Source organism: Helianthus annuus, chromosome 6 (assembly GCF_002127325.2).
Source record: "Helianthus annuus cultivar XRQ/B chromosome 6, HanXRQr2.0-SUNRISE, whole genome shotgun sequence".
NCBI lineage: Eukaryota > Viridiplantae > Streptophyta > Magnoliopsida > Asterales > Asteraceae > Helianthus > Helianthus annuus.
Window position 1 is genome coordinate 63043236 of NC_035438.2, and position 17215 is coordinate 63060450.

The 17215-nt window shown below is 34.7% G+C and overlaps 2 long non-coding RNA genes across 21 annotated transcripts; one reads left to right on the plus strand and one right to left on the minus strand.

The window, feature by feature from the left end:
• Positions 1-5303: 5303 nt before the first annotated feature.
• LOC110884243 lies at positions 5304-9618 on the minus strand. Of its 20 annotated transcripts, XR_002561008.2 has the most exons (9): positions 9357-9616; positions 8996-9074; positions 8118-8204; positions 7807-7931; positions 7532-7596; positions 6745-6843; positions 6007-6156; positions 5744-5801; positions 5304-5640 (listed from the first exon to the last, which is right to left on the minus strand). It is a non-coding gene; the product is annotated as an uncharacterized LOC110884243 (long non-coding RNA). The 20 variants fall into 20 exon arrangements; XR_004861450.1 differs by having other exon boundaries at positions 6745-7666; positions 7807-7874; positions 9357-9618; XR_004861438.1 differs by having other exon boundaries at positions 6745-7666; positions 9357-9618.
• A 1329-nt stretch (positions 9619-10947) lies between these two features.
• On the plus strand, positions 10948-13331 carry LOC118479905. The gene is made up of 2 exons (XR_004861451.1): positions 10948-11466; positions 13000-13331. It is a non-coding gene; the product is annotated as an uncharacterized LOC118479905 (long non-coding RNA).
• The last annotated feature ends 3884 nt before the right edge of the window (positions 13332-17215 follow it).

The window sequence follows — 17215 nt, forward strand, 5'->3', positions numbered from 1 at the left end:
GAAAAAAGACTTAAAATGTAGTTATAGGTATTGAAAGAAACAAATATTCTATCTTTTGGTTTGAGATTGTTGATGTTGGGTTGCCATATAAGGCATATTTTCGTGGCTATATATAGCTTATATAACTGACAGATTTAGCGAACTGACGGGCACAACCGTCGCAAAAGGATCCCACTGAAAAAAAGAACTAGAATAGTTTGATCGTGGATCTTATAAACATCCCTGACGAGTTATCAAGGAATAGTCAATCGGAAAACCTTTCCACCCTGAAACGCGACTAGAAAGCGTAGGCACAAATCTCAAATGAAGCATTATCTTCTCTTTCACTAACGGATTACCATAGCTAGGTTATAACAAATTAGGTCTCACTATGACGATCAATGTTTGGGTATACGAGTGTAGGATTGTAGGTCGCTACTGGTAATCTGTCGATGATAGTATTAATTTCATGGTTTAGGGTATCCATTGGTAATCTAAGAGGGACCATTGAATACTGTCGTAGTAGATATGAGAACTGCAACACATTTTCGTGAATGTTTGTATTCACGGACATGGATTAAAACATATTTAGATCCAGAGCCATAGTTCGTTTACCCTTCTTAGAGAGCATGAAATTCACTATTATTTCTCTGCTTTCATATAATTTTGTTTTCAGTTAAATACGTTAATTGTGAATTTCATTAAATTCATACCTTTTATTTACCTTTCCAATTAGATTTTAAATTGTCAGTTTCTTATTTTTTTAATATTCGGCCCGTCTTCTTTGCAGAGGTGCACAAATCGGGTTTTTCTTTCATACCCTGGTCTGGGTATGAAACGGTTTCATATCCAAACCAGGGTATGAAAGAAAAATCCAATTTGTGCACATCTGCAAACAAGACAAGCCGTATATAAAACCGACCCGCAAAACTAAAGAGTTCAATTAATCCCGACCCGCAAAACTAGAGTTCGATTAATCTCTATTCATTCTGAAATAATATTATTTTTATATGCATAATTGCATATATATGAAGAATTCTGTGCACGTTTAGAAGTATAAATATTACCAAAATTATACATATATTTAAGCCGTAAAGATAAACATAAATATTGTTTCAATATTGTTTGACTTCATGTAGCTAAAAAAGCGCACTCTCAAGTGTGAAAGCGGCAATTAATTTGTGGCTGAGAATGGAGGGGTGTCTCATGCTAGTGGAAATTCATATAGTGGCCTATCATTTGCTAATTTTTCTGCCACGATTCTTTAACATCGTATCCAAGTGGAACTCTGAATAATATACACTTAATTAAAAATTATAATCAATACAAACTCCACCATGAAAATAAGATGTTGCATATGATCAAGAAGATAAGGATCCCACTTGCAGACAACCTAATAAACATATAATTAATTTTTGCTGTAATGCAGTAAGATTATTTGGAAATCTTTTGCAGCTTATTAATGTAGTATTTTAATTTGCTCTAGTAATTTACTGTCTAACATAGTAATTTTTCCTCTAAATCAATGGGATGTGGATATAAATGACAAAGATTAGTGTTTTAATTTTATAGGCGTTTTGTTTTTAAAATGTTTATTATGGAGATTTGTGTTTACTTGATCATGTATGTGTTTCTCAAGGTTTCATTTTGAAATGCATCTAATAGAGCATGAAGAAATAATGCGTTCATGAAGATCATTACTTTTTTTTTTTTGAAATCATTACTTGAAGATGAGCTTTGAGTGACCAAAAAAATCCGTAGGTGATTATATTTATTAGGTTATGGTTAATTATGATAAATATTGGTTGATATTTATTGCTATAGCGGAACTTGAACATTTGGATGAGTAAGAGCCCAACCACATAGAACTAATACCATCTAAACCTAAGGCTATCCACTGTGAATTCATATTTTTTTCCCTCTATGTCATAAAATATATAAAGTATATGTCACCTCATCACACCACTTCCCTTCCCTTCCCTTTTTTGTACTAACCATCTCTATTGTTTCATTACGCACTACCCATTAAAATAATATTATTTTTAAATAAGTTAAAAACAATGAATATTATTTGATTGATTTAAAACCATGGCCCACAAAGACACCCCCTCTCTCAAGCCATGGTCTTCCTCACGCCACCCCCCTTCAAGCCCCTTTCACAACCCCCCCCCCCTCCCCCCCCCCCCCCACACACACACCACACACACGGTGTTTAAGGCCCGTCACACCCATTAATAATGCCCCACCACTATGAGCGTTGCTCCATAGCGGGTGGTCTAATGGGCAGAAGAACATGTGCGCTCTTTTTCAGGAAAATGAACGCAAGAAAAAAAAGGACTCGTACCCATCTGGCCTCATCTCTCAGTTGTTGCCTCCACAACTTCGTTTCCTTCACTATATTGACTATTAAGCAAAATGAAAAAAAATGAAATTAGAGGAGATGGCATAATTTTAAAATTAGGTAACACTTGCAAAGCTAAAATTGAAAAGAGGTTAAGAACGAACCTCTAAGCAGATGATGACGATGAACAACCAGTTGATTTACTTTGTGTGTTTATCTCCATTGTTGATTAAAAAACCTTTGAATAACACAAAGAGAGAAGGGGGAATGGATGATAACGGTGAAGTAATGGAAATTAGGGAGAAGTGAGATGGTGATCAATTAGGGTTCAAAGTAGGGATGAGCATTTGGTACCGGGTATATACGGTATCGGTACTGGTTCCCATTTTTCTCGTTTTTCAGTACCGGTACCGAACAGGTACCGTGCTCATCCCTAGTTCAAAGCTATGTAGCACGGGAACGGGTACGGGACTGAGGTGCGGGGACTATACGGGTACGGGGAATGACAAAACTCAAAAATTCAAGATACGGGTACGACAAAGGTACGGCAAAAAAATATAAACGGGTAGTTTATGATCCTTGTGTTTCTTGAGAAGCGATAATCGATGATGAATATAGATGATGATTAATACAAATGATGATGAATATATATGATGATGAATTGAGAAGAGAAGGAACTGAAAGGTCGGCGTTATGTATAACTAAATGTTGATTGGGTTTTTTAATTGAAAGGCTGAATGTTTGTTATGGAATTTGAAAGATTTAAAAGATAAACCCCTAAAAATAATAGGATAGGTCCCCGAAACTTGTATTCGTCGTTCCCGAAACGTGTAGTCGCCATCCCCAATACCCGGAAACGTTTAGGGGACGTCCCCATGGCGTCCCCGTCCCCAAAACGTCCCCGGGACGGGTACCCGATGGTTCTAGGCGTCCCCGTGCTACATAGGTTCAAAGTGGGAGAGGCAGGAACAAAGAATTTAGAAAGCTGGAAATGAATTTTTAAGTCAAATGATGTTGTTAGGGCTTATTTGATGCGAATTTTGAATGTAGGCGATTTAATGGTGCGGCTGGGCTTGGAACCGCACTAAAAACTTTAAACCCGTTGAACCATAAGATCATATATGTACTAGTACTCATAGAAGAAGAAAATGATATAGTTTGAAATTTGAAAGATCTGAAAATTTTTAGTTTACTTTGTTTTATTAATTTTTACATTGGTTTTGTATATGTTTCAGGAGGAACTTTAGCAATACATCCGTAATATTTGTCGTTAATCATCGATGGGTGATCAATCGATAAAACTATTATCATTTTCTGATGGTTTATACCTTTACCGACAAACGTTTTATCACGGAAAATCCTTTGTTTTCATTAGCAACACATGTGAGTACCTCAAAGAACGACAATGATGAAGACACTATGTTCAAATGGTTCTATATATAAATAGCCTTCAAGTGTGATCCATTCTTATAATTTGTATTACTTAACTATGTTGAGTATCCACAATAGACGTTTTTAAAGGATGTTTTCATATGTTTTTGCCATATCATCAAATTTTTGCTATCATTGGAGTTGTTTTAAGTGATGTGTTTTGTGTTAGTTCTTTCACAAAAACACCCAAAAACAAGCTTTACTTTCAATATATATGATATATGTAGAGAGAATTTGTGGTGTTTTTGGTGAGTGGTGACGACATGTTTTTGGGTTTTATTATTGAGTGTTTTGGTGTTTTTAAAGAATGAGAGTTTTTGTGATATAATAGTAACCAGACGTTTTTTGTTTTTTAAGTCCCCGAATTGTGGATCGTTTCAGGGCCGGACCTATAGTACAAATAATTATTGTGGATCGTTTTTAAGTCCTCTAGCCAGGCTTGGGCCTAGGGCCTCCAAAAATATAGGGCTTCCACTTAAAAGAAAATTAATATGTCAACCATTAATATTAGTGCAAACTTATTGTTTTAGATTTGTTTGATTCCTTATACAAGCAAACGAGTCTTTGTTATAGTTGTGTTAGATTTTTGTTTGGTTCCAAACACGGATAAAAGAGTATTGTTTATAGTACTCAAAGAAGGAAAAAGGGTCTCAAAATTTTATTTCGCCTTAGATCTCTAAAAAGGTTGGAACTACGATGATCGATTTATATAAATACATCACATATTTTTTAACACATCGGTCTAACGTCTTATCAATGTCGACCAAATTCATATTAACCCACATATTTAATTTGATCATAAAAAAGAGACCACATTAATTTGTATTTTATAGTAGGTTTGCATGTGGACTAGACACGTCACCAGTGGTGAGTGAAAGTGGAGAAATTGAAATGATGAGTGGCTACCAAAATCAAAACTCTTTGTGGTTGATTTTGACCCTATGTTTTCTTTTAACAAAGTCTCTGCCGACTAAACTGATTCATCCCACTATGTTTTCTTTGATTTTCAAAATGAAGATTAACACATAACTTCAGGTATCATTTTATAAATTTTAAAGCATGTGTTACGGGAGACGAAATGGGTAGGTATGCCTCACCATATGAGCTAAGGGCGTGAATCAACGCCTCTAAGGGTGTGAAAGGGGCGTGAGGGCGAATATGAAGAAGACCGTAAGTGTAGATTACATAATTATTTCATAAATGTGAAGAAGACCATAAATATAGATTGCATAATTATTTCATAAATATGAAGAAGACCGTAAGTGTAGATTACATAATTATTTCAGTTTTCTTTTTATTAACTATTAAATATAATATTAAGTAAATCATTTTTACCTCACCCTACCACCACCTAGTTTTGGTTAGTTTAAGCTTTGTTTCTCATTTTATTCTTAGATCCCTTTTTCCATTACATATCTTCAGTTTCTATCTATATTAACAAACTAGTGCTAATTCCCGCGAATTTTGCGGGGTTGGAAAATGATATGTTTTTATTTTTTGAAAAAAAAAAAATTACGTTTAAACTGATAAACAAACTATACGCATGGACTTATTATGGAAATCTAAAGTTGAACATTAAGAACACAATTCGGAAAGAAAAACAACTTATTATGTTAAAACATGTTTGGGCACATTATACTAAATATGCGTGTCAATTCGCACCCAAAAAATTCCATTTAGTTAACAGATTAAATATAAAATTTATTCTTACTTGGGCAAACCGTTAAGCGGGTCAAGAAGAGCTTTAGTTTCAACAGACATCACATCAATTTGTTTTCTGGGTTGGTGGACTGTTGTTATCTTTGACTGGGAGACGGATCAAACCTTCCACATCCTTCATATCCTTAATGTTAGCATCTTCTAGCATTGAATTGCCACCAATTATGCAGCTGAATGACCATGTTACCAGCATGTAAATATAAATCGGACAACCACCACATATAGGAACATACGATAATTACCAAATAAAAATTAAGGAAAAAAATATATTACCTATCCAGATGCGCGCGATCCATATCGTCCCTAATGCACCTTTTTTCGCTAATATAAACTGCGGTTAACCCAAATTGAAGAATTGTTTGACGAAAACAAAACAAAATAAGAGATGACTACAATTATTATATAATAACATCAGTATAATAGGAATTGAAATAAGAAGAATCCAAATAAGTTTTACCATTTAACTAACACTAAAACTAACTACTAACATATACTACAAACAGATTAAAAAAAATTAGTAATGAGAACTTAATTACCTTGACTCAGTTGAAATCTGTAATCCCCGCTATCGAGCAAAGGAAATAGGTGACGGGGAACTAATTAACGATATACCTTTGATGTATCAAAAGAAGCTAATCCAATGGTCCCACCTCACCAAAGTTTCCTATTCCAACCCCTGAACCACCCTGCATTTCATTCATCACAAAAAAAAAAAAAAAAAAAAAACATGCGTGAGAGTCGTCAATAACATTCGAGGCTTTCTATAAAAAACAAAACTTTTTAAAAAACACATACACATTCACTTTGTTCTTTAACATAGTGTATAAACGATATATGAGTTATGAGAGTCGTCAATAACACTCGAAACTTTATATAAAAAAAACCTTTTAAAAAACACTCGAAACTTTATATAAAAAAACAAAACCTTTTTGTGGGATTAACTATTTAAGTTTCCCCAAACTTATAGTATTTTTAATTCGAGTCATGATGAATCACATAAATTAAGAAAAAAATATAATAAAATATATGTATAAGATATTAATGTTACATTTACAACGTGCAGGTTTATAGCTACAAATACAAATTACAAAAATATAAAAACCTTGTTTATATACAACATTAGATGTCAAATTTCAACCCACTTTACCCCTTCGAGATAAAATGTAAACAAAATCGACCCGTTCATAGTAAAGAAAAGTGGCCTTGTCTAGTAACAATATGCATCTTATAATGGTAGAAAAGGAAAATAATGAATGGAATAGAAGCTTGCTTACCTCTACTTACGATTTGCATACAACATCCTCCCTCTTGCAAACCGTATTTGAACTTTGAACACAAAAAAACAAAAGAACTGTTGAACTTCCAATCTTGTACTTCGGTTTGAACGTTACATTTCATTATCCATATCCGAGTAAGAAAAGATTCAAAATGTTTATATCAGTCTACAATGAGTCGCATCATGCGAGTAAACATATTTGTGTTCTTACACGTAAGTTTGGATCAAAAACTATTTAATAACCATTCTTCCAGCTATGAGCATGCTACAACAACTTAGTGTAGGGATGAGCATTTGGTACCGTGTATATTCGGTACAGGTACCGGTATCCATTTTCCTCGTTTTTCGGTATCGGTACCGGTATTTACGGGTAAAACACCGGTACCGAACCGGTCTTCGGTACCGGTACCAATTTTCTCCATTTTTCGATACCGAACGGGTACCGTGCTCATCCCTAACTTAGTGGCACAAAAAATAACTCTTCGAGATTGAGTTCAATATTATCTTATTGATAGATGTAAAAAAATCAGTTCAAATGAGTTTATAAAATTTATATGTACTCATTAATTTAGAAAATGGGGCCAACAGGTGAATAAAGGAATATATGATGCAATAAACAACTGAACATTAGTTTTTCTTCTTCATGCTGTGTTCCAGTTGATAACAAAATAAGTGCATACTATGATCAAAGACAATCCATTCAAAAAGCAATACAACTTTTTTTAAATATCCTTTCACCAACCTAACCGATCAGTATAAATGGATGTAGGGTAATTTAGAAATACCTTATTGAAATGTGTGACTTAGGGCTTTCAAGGAGCTGTAATCGATGTCAAGCCTATGAGAGACACTTCAGAAAAATGTCCAGATTAGCATTATCTAAGAAAACAATAATTTATTTTGCAATATATCATAGTAATCTGCAAAACAGAGCATTATATTATATGTTTAAATTACATATTACATAAGTCATAAACGTATAAATAATTTATATACATATATGTATCCATTTATAAACCACTTTCTTTCATGTACTTCTCCCATCCTTTAGAAAACATACCTCTTGTAACCCTCTGAATGTTCAGCCCCAATATGCATATTCATCACGAATCCATCATCGTTCATGACCTTCAACTCCATTACATTTTCAAATTCAGCCATCCTAACAAAATCAGCCAGAAAGCGCTGCAAATATATATATATATAGATACACAAACATTTTGGTGAACCTACATGTTATATAGTATACAATCATGAAATTTTTCTCCTTAGTTCTACAATTATTATTATTATTATTATTATTATTATTATTATTATTATTATTATTATTATTATTATTATTATTTGTGGGTTGCCTTATTAAATTCTCACCTTATATCAGCTTTTCTAGCTTTCTTTTGTAGCTGGATCCTTTATCTCCAATCCATTATTTTCGTGTTTGATTCCAAAAAAAAGGACCTACAAAGAACAGACTTCAAGATCCATCAAACTAATCATAGCAAAATCTTTGGATTGGGTTAAGAGGTCAAACGTCGGGATGGGTTGAATAACATCTTTTTAAAAAACTTGACAAAACTATGTTATAATAATAAAAATGGAACTTCTTTTATAAAACAATTTAGACATAAACTCAGCATTTGATACATTCCACACAACATTCAACTTGCATCTAATCCATTAAATATGGAACATAATCCACAATATAATGACCATCTATTGTAAAACTTTAGATATAAATATTCGTAAACATGGTATATATTAAGAGGGTTGATTGAGAGCCGAAAAGGCCAAATTCACTTATCTAAAGATGTGTGCTTGGTTAAAGCTTGGAAATGTTTAAAAAAGATGGTAAACCTGAATTTTTTTAAAACTTTTCATAGCCAAAAGAAATAACAATCTTATATGTCTAGTCAACCAAACTAACAATATATGTACAAAGCCTTATATATGCATGTATAGACATGAACTATCAAATCTAACAATCAAAATTCACCAAAATTCACACGTAAGTGCTCTTCCTCGAAAAAGCTATTCACACATGGGCTCCATTAGTAATCCTATTAAATTAACATTACAACATAATCATACAAATAAAAACCAACTCTTTCTTGAAAAAAATAAATCATTTGGGTTAGGTACAGAGTTATCAAAATTTAAAAAATACGGGTAACAATCTTTACACACCGAATGAACAATTATATGCAATGAAACGTACTGAATGGTGTAGATTAACCTCCCACGGGATTTACCTGTGATGGAACCCAGAAATCGAACAATCTTCATCTCCATAAACCTTCTTGACTATCTGTGATGAAAGAAATTGACTATCTGCAATGAAAGAAACCTTCCTGACTATCGCAGCTAGGTTTTCAGAACATAATTAAACAAAAAAGATGTAAAAAAACAAAGAATCGCAAAAAATAAACAAACCTTGAATCATAGAAATCACTTGCTATGATTTTCAAAAAATAAACAAACCTTGTCATGACTTTGGTGTGGCGAGATTGAAGAAGAAGACATATTAGTGTTGAGGAGGTTGTGCAAAAAAAAAAAAAAAAAGAGATCTAATCAAGAATAAAGATGATCAATAGATAGAAAACTGAATCATACCTTGGTATTGATGATCTTTCAGGAATGAGATTTAGGGATGATGAGAAGGAGGTGTATGATGGAAGAAACAGAAACCCTAGATGCGAATGAAGGTTGTGTGTTCTTCGGATTATAAGAAATATATAGTCGAAACCCTAAATTGAGAGATGAAAACCGATGAATCTTAGGGAAGAAGATGAAATCTTGTCATCGATTTGAGATCTAGATGCAGAAGCGTATTAGAGAAGATGAAACCCTAATGCGATAAGAAAAGTGTGGTGTCTTCGGGTTATAACAATTATATACCACCGCGTATTTGACCCGAATTCAATTAGATGGGTCCGCATTTTCCCTTGTGTTATGATGAATGTGTATGTGAAAGGAAGCTAGTAATGCCATGTGTCATGTATAGATTTAAGAAAATGTCATGTGTCATATGGTGGCTAGAAAAGGGACATGTGGCACCCTAGGTATGTCTTTTATTAGGTAGGATAGATCGGATAATAGAGGTTTAAAAAGGGTCATAACAAAACGTTATATATCATTCACTATTACATATTTGATGGACCGATATAAGTGAAACATTGTCAACTAAAACTTCATTGAGGTATATGGTCTCGTCCTTTCACTTGCTTGTTTTACCTAAGCAAAACATTATATTTTATGGTGTTCAATTCAATGAACTCGATTCTACACAACCTACATAAACTATAGGTGAAACATTTCCTTAAGCAAATAATAAACATTATCTTATCTTAGTTTTTATTTAGTAGTTTACTTTATTTTGAGGTTTTACATTTTGACTTTGTTTACTTTAAAAACCCTCGGCTTTGTTTTTAAAACATTTTATTAGTGTGTTTGATTTTGTTTAACTAATGGTATGGTTTTTCGTTATCTAATCATTTGATCAATAATATTGTTTTATGTTTTGTTTAGTGATGTGTTATGCAGGTATATAAGGACGCACACAGAGTTGAGAAAACTTATATTCAAGTCCATTCATATAAGTCTACTTCAACTCTAAGGGAGTACTTCTATCATTTTTCACACTTTAGTTTAGCTCTTCATAATCGCTTAACTAATATGTGTTTCACATTGGGAGACAATGTGAAGTTTAAGTGTGGGGAGGGGTTTAGAGGTTTAACTTTGTTTGTCCTTGTTTGTCCTCGTTTTTGTATATATGTATAAAAAAACTTTAGAAATACAAAAAAGGGTCAATCGTGTTCTTTAGAAAGCTTTAGATTCGATCAAAACCGACAAACTAAATTGATTTTGAAAAAGGCGTGACAAATAAAAAGAAAGACTTGCATGTTTGTCTTTACATTCATACTCGTTCCTTCAAATACGTAAGCATATTTGAGCCTTTAAATTTTTAAGAGTAAATTACAAGTTTTATCCTTTATGTTTATACCAAATTTCAGGCGGTGTCCTTTGCCTTTAAAATTGACGGATTTTGTCCTTAATGTTTCAAAATCTTAGACAGTTTGTCCTTTGCCACTAACCCAGTTAAATTTGACTGTTAAATCAAGTCACTTGGACCCCACATAAGGGTAAATTTATCCTTTTACCCTTTTAATACATAAATTAAAAAACAAAAAAACATATAACTCCATTTCTCACCTCTCTCTCTCTCTCACTTTCTCGTTCTCTCTCTCTATATATATTTTTCTCTCTCTAAAGAAGATGACTTCTTCCATGAAAGCCACCAACAAGCACCACCTACCAATCTACCATTGCCACTAACAAGCACCACATTTGACCAACCACCTGCCACTGACACTAACAAGCACCACCTTCTACCATCGTTTTTACCACCCACCTGCCACCACAACCTACCACCACCACAACCCCAAACTTAAATCAAACACCTTCAACAATATTATACTACACACGAGCCTATGAAAGAATACAAAATATTAAAATTTCAAACCATAATTGTTGCCTCTTACAGTTATAGCAAATTGTGAAACAAATAGAGCCCAACAGTTAAAACCATACACATCCACAGTCAGCCCAGCCCAACCCGAACCGAACGACCTGAACATTCCATCTAGGTATAGAGATTTCGCTGTCAAGTCCTCACCGGACTCCACACAATCCCACCGTCTCCGTCGTAGTCACCTCTGATCAGGTAACAAGTTCACTCTTCTCCTCTATTTCTATAAATTTGTTCTTCAGTAACTGTATGTATGTTTCAATTATGTTCAGATCCACATATCTAATTCGAAGAGAAACCATAAACAAAATACCCTCTTTACAAATAACGTTGCTTCCTTAACTCGCCAACAACACTGAAATTAGATGGTGATTGTGGATTGTGTGGTGGTGGTGTATTCATTTAAATTAAGGTTTGGGTTATTATAATTTGGGGGAAATGTAGAGGGCAGGAAAAAGACAAATTTGCCCTCATGTGAGATCCATGTGACTTGATTTAACAAGCAAATTTAACTGGGTTAGGGTCAAAGGACAAACCGTGTAAGATTTTAGAACATTAAGGACAAAATTCGTCAATTTTAAAGACAAAGGATACCGCCTGAAATTTGGTATAAAGACAAAGGACAAAACTTGTAATTTACTCAATTTTTAATATGCTTGTTTTTGTTCGGAATACGAGTGAGCCGGATATTTTCATGTAATTTAGAACTTGTCATTAGTATGCTTTTCAAGATAATGAATATGTGAAAATGGCATGAATATGATAGAGGCACTTAGGATACCCTTCTTGTGTTAGCCTTTTTCTTTGTTTCTATCCCGTACCCGCCATCCTTCCATTAGTTCGCCATGTTGAGCCTATTTTTCGTGTTTTTCCGATTTCACCTACTTAGCCTACTTAACCAAATTTAGCCTTTTTATTTTTAAACATTTGTGTTAAAACTCAGTCAAAGTTATTATTTTGACCAACTTTTTCAAAAACAAAAAAAAACCAGAAAATAGCAATCGAAAAACAGATTAAAGACGATTAAATTGGAGCAATTTTAAGCGCTGAATAGTATAGATTTGTTCTTTAGCTCGAAAAGGGTAAAATCGTCTTTATATGAGTTACTTATGAATAATTGTTGATTCATTTACGCTTGTTAGAAATAACCGCCGAGTTTTAACCGTTTAGCCACTTTTAAATTTCCATTCCACACCCTTAACCATATCCTATCATTACAACCCTCAGAGACCTCCTGATTTATGCTTTTTCGCATGGTAGTTGGTGGAGATTAGATCTTTTGACAAGCTTATGACATTGCATGATTCATTGACTTGACATAGAGTGTTTTAAACGTACACATTACTGTATGATTCATAAATAAAACCGAGTGTGTGTGAACATTGTGAGAAATGTAAAGATTTGCATGCTAAGTCGATCGGAAGTGGAATCATTACTTTTTGGTTATCTTTGCCCATATTCGCATATGCTTGTTTGGTTTAAAATCTTTGATGTTGACTTTTTGGAAAACCGACTGACCATCGAATAAATTAGTAGCTTTGTAAATTTTTAGCTTCATTTCCTTGCTTTGTTTAAAGTTTACTTGAGGACAAGCAAAGTTCAAGTGTGGGGAGGTTTGATATTCGTTAAATTATATATGTTAAAGTCCCCATTTTACTTCCGTTTTATGCGTTTTTTTACTAAAACTTTGTTGTTTAGGTACTTAATCAGGTACTTTTCCATTTTCAGGTCTTAAACCATGTGCCAAAGATAAAGTTGGAAAAAAGGGGCGATTTAAGGACATTACAGATGAATTCTACACAAACTGTTGAACTTACAGCTGATGCACGGCCATGCGCCCCAACTGCACGACCGTGCATGACCTACGACACCGGAAGCACGGGGAGTGCATAAGCCAGTGCAGCTGATTCCTCGGAGACCCACGATCGTGCGACCAAGTGCACTCCCGTGCACTACCTGAACCTTAAAGAAACTGAGTTTCAAGACCCTGCACTACCATGCAATGATGTGCACGACCGTGCACATCTGAGACTTAGACCATTGTCCACTTGTCTGACCCAGCGAAGCAATGACGTCACCCGACAATTATCCGTGCACGGGCGTGCACATAAAGTGCACGACCGTGCAGATATGAAAAATCTCTATAAAACAGAGCATTCGTTACTGATCATTTCATTGGGTAATTTTCCTAACTTCTGGGCGATTTCTTGGCTCAGCAAGGATTCTGCTTTGTTTGGATTCAAGCCTCCAAGTTGCAAAGAAGCCTAACCATTATCCAATCCATCAAATCCTTGCTTGTTTATGGTTTGATTTCTTGTTCTTAACATGTGTTTTGATCATATTTTCAAGCATTGAGCTGATGTCTATTTTTATGTATATGTATATGTATTGTTGTAATATTATTAAGAAACTTGTTTCATGAATAATCTCTTGTTTGTAATCTTATTTGTATGAAACTTTAGCAAATTTTTCATGTTCGAATCCTCATGATCATATGGTAAATGTTTTATTGATGTTGGATTCTTGATTATGTTTGTTTATCTTGGATGATGAATAAGTGGTTAGTTAAGATTGTTAACAATTCCTTGATTAATCATTTGTTTGTAAACTAATGGGTTTACACCATGAAACTAGAAATGGGTATTGGTTTTATAAAATATAAAGAGAAAAATGCTCCGATAGTCCCTGTGGTTTGCCTTTTTTTCACGTTTAGTCCCTAACTTTCTAAAATTACAGCTACAGTCCCCAACTTTTACAATTTTGTTCCCGGATAGTCCCTGGCGCGGATGGAGGTTAGTTTTTGGTGTTAAGTATGTTTGAAATTACTAAAATGCCCCACCTTTTTCCTACCCCACCCTAACCCCAACCCCTCTCCCCTTCTCTCTTCCCCTTTGTCTGCAACAATCAAACCACCACCACCCCCTCTCTTCGGCCACCACCAACCCCACCTCAGACTTCACTGCCATCATCCACCCTCTCTCCGACCACCACCCACATGTTTTTCCATTCAATAACTAATTTCCTCTGCTACATTTAAACATTCAAGTAAGTTTTACACCTTTTGTAAAACTGAGTTGTCGTAATCTATTTGAATCTGAATAAATTAGGTTTATGTATAACTTATTTCAAAAATTTCGTAGATATTTTATAATGAAACCTGCTTAATTAATATTTTAGATTCATTTCGTCTGTCACCAATTAAAGTTTTAGGTGTTGTGCTAAAGTCGGAGGAACTTTCTGGAAGCAGTGGGAGGAAGGTCTGCCTAACTTCGAAAGCACTGTTCCTATTAAATTGAATGTTTCATTGCATAAACATTTTTTATCCTTATTTTTCTGGCATTATATTTCACATTTCTTTTATTGTTGGGCAATACATTCACTGAACAAAGAAGATGTTTCATGGAATGAACAACCCATGGGATCGGGCATATGATATCGCGTATTTGAAGTAGTCAACTGCTTGATTTCATTGAGCTTTTTCAACAGATCTTACTGTCTTGTGGTTCAAGTCAATGGATGGTCCTTTTTTTCCCTGTAAAGAGGCCCAAGAAAAGTGTGGAAAAACATTCTATCTTATTTAAGCCAAAGAAAAGTGTGGAAAAACATTCTATCTTATTTAATTGAATAGAAAAACATGTTGGTGTGGCCAGAGAGAGGGTGGGTAGTGGTGGTGGTGAAGTCTGAGGTGGGGTGGGGTGGGGTGGGGTGGGGTGGGTGGTGGTCGGAGAGAGGGTGGTGGTGGTGGTTTAATTGTTGCAGACAAAGAGGAAGAGAGAAAGTGGAGAGGGGTTAGGGTAGGGGAAGGAAAAAGGTGGGGCTCACTTTTTTTAATATCATAATTAGTTTATTGTTTTAATTATTTTTATTTAAGTAAGGGCCAATTTCGTCATTTCACATCCACTTAACATCAAAAACTAACCTCCATCCGCGCCAGGAACTATCCAGGAACGAAATTGTAAAACTTGAGGACTATAGCTGTAATTTTAGAAAGTTAGGGACTAAAGGTGAAAAAGGGCAAACCACAGGGACTATTCGGGCATTTTTCTCTTGATCAAGAATGCTTTCCTACATGTAAGGGCTTTAACAGGTTAGATAGTGTTGTTACAAGTTCTTGACACGGTTTATGATCTTTGTTTAGTGGTTTTGGTTGAAATTACTATCTTGGTAGATTTGTGTTCAAGACTTGTAAAATGAAATAGTTTGTGATATGATCTACTTTATGCTTATCTTGGTGTTTGTATTGTGACCATCGGTATTGCTTTCCTTGATAAGTGAGGTTAGAAAACTCTTAACGGATGACTAACTTATCTTTAAAAGATTCGCATGAAAGTATATCAATAGCTCGCTAATGAATGATTTTAGGTGGTTAACGTGTGTTTATCGCGTTAACTTTCCGAAGAATTATCATGTTAGGATTCCAAACCAAGATACTAATTGTTTTGCAATTGGAAAGTTGATCAAGTGCTTTTGTGACATATCCAATTTAGATAACATGTTTAGGTTGTTTACGAAACAAGATATTATATATTTTTCATATTTGGAGTCTATTATGTCTTAAATACAATTTTAGATAACTTTAGTAAAAACTCATTCACGTATCTTTTTACCGGTAAATCAATGACAAATATTTAGTACTCATACTCCGCCCGCATCCATGGATCGATATCTGGTTCTTACTATTGGTATCTTTTATTTTAGGATAGTTTTATGGCTTTTATTGGCTGCTTCTTTTAAGCCATTTTATTTTCGATATATATGTTGGGTCTTCTTCGATTCCTTGTAATGAAGAAAAAGGGCATATGCCAATTGAATAAAAATTACTGATTACCAATTTCTTATGGTATCAGAGCATAGATCCTAAACCCTATCCTACTCAAAACCCACATAACAAGAATAGAAGACATCTTACGCTCAAAGCAGAAGTACGTTGCTGCTGATTTTGTGTTCTTCGGAACAGAAGAAGAAGATACGGTCAATATCAGAACATCGACATCGGTCAGTGTAGAATCGCCGATATCATACCATCCACACGTTGGATTCATCTTGCCGGCCATCGGATTTGCTTTCTCCTTCGTTTTGGCAGAGAAAGAAATCAATGAACAACTAGATTTGAAGAAACCCTAATTCCTAATTTCACTTCTTGAACAAGCCATCTGCAGATTTGAAGAAACCCGCATCACGTGGTCTCGTGATTTGGCTACATAAAAAAATGGAAATTGCACGTGATTTTAGAAAGGAATTGAGTAGTGAACAATACAAGCAATTCATCAGCTTGTTCAGTAATGACAAGATAGTCGAATTGATGGCAAACATGGGGGCTAGATTGGACGATGATGGCAACTAGATTGTCGATTCAGAATGCACCGAGCATATAACCCACTTTCTCAATCTGTTTCATGGCAACTTAAAGACAACACATGAACTACCAGTGAAGATTCCAAACGGAGACTCTATACCTGTTAAAGGGAAAGGGCCATCCACCTTACCTAATAGGACTGAAATCCGAGATGTCCTATACGTCCCAGATTTTACTTGCAACCTATTGTCGGTTAGTCGACTGACTCAAGACCTTCATTGTGCAATAACTTTCTTTTCAGATTTCTTCATAATGCAAGACTTGAATTCGAGAGAACTGATCGGAACGGGTAAATGTCAACATGGTTTATACCGGATGAAGATGGTGGGACATGAAAGGAAGGCTATGTCGGCTTCGGTGGAAGTATGGCATAAGAGACTCGGTCATGCTTCTAGCGGTAAACTTTCTTGTTTTGACTTTGTCGAGAATGCTTCCTTTAATACTGTTGATTGTGATTCGTGTGCTAAAGCCAAGCACACCCGGTTGCCTTTTCCCATAAGTTGTATCAAAAGCAAAGAATGTTTCGAATTGTTGCATTGTGATCTCTGGGGAAGGTATAGAACCCCCTCGCTTTCAAGAGCAAACTAT